This window comes from Octopus sinensis, linkage group LG5 (genome assembly GCF_006345805.1).
Source record: "Octopus sinensis linkage group LG5, ASM634580v1, whole genome shotgun sequence".
In the NCBI taxonomy this organism is placed as follows: domain Eukaryota; kingdom Metazoa; phylum Mollusca; class Cephalopoda; order Octopoda; family Octopodidae; genus Octopus; species Octopus sinensis.
The window spans coordinates 63880646-63881352 of NC_043001.1; positions in this window are offsets into that span (position 1 = coordinate 63880646).

Sequence of the window (707 nt, forward strand, 5' to 3'; positions counted from 1 at the left end):
CGTAACTGGCAACATCAGAGGGATGTACGATGGCATCAAGAGGGCGCTGGGACCAACGCAGAACAAGACGGCACCCCTCAAATCCCTCACTGGGGAAGTCATCACTGATCAAGGGCGACAAATGGACAGATGGGTGGAGCACTATTCTTAGCTCTATTCCAGAGAGAACACAGTAACCTCCTCAGTCCTTGACGCCATCGAATGCATGCCGGTCATGGAAGAGCTCGATGCAGAGCCAACCATGTATGAGCTCAGCAAGGCCATCGACAGCCTAGCAACAAGCAAAGTTCCAGGCCGCGACGGCATCCCACCAGATCTCATCAAGCGCATAAGATTACCCTACTGCACCCTTTGCACGTAGGTCTCTGCCAGTGCTGGAAAGAGGGAGTGCTGGAGAGAGGGAAACATGAGAGATGCAAAGATTGTTACCCTGTACAAAAACAAAGGCGAAAGAAACGACTGTAACAACTATAGGGACATCTCCCTCTTCAACATCGTTGGCAAAGTCTACGCCCGGGTCCTTCAGCAGAAGTTGGCTGTGCATGTCTACCCAGAATCACAGTGCAGCTGAAAGGTCTAATGTAGACATGATCTTCTCCCTTCGTCAATCCCAGGAGAAGTGCAGGGAGCAGCAGATGCCCCTCTATGTTGCATTTATCGACATCACCAATGCCTTCGACCTCGTCAGCAGAGATAGCCTCTTCAAA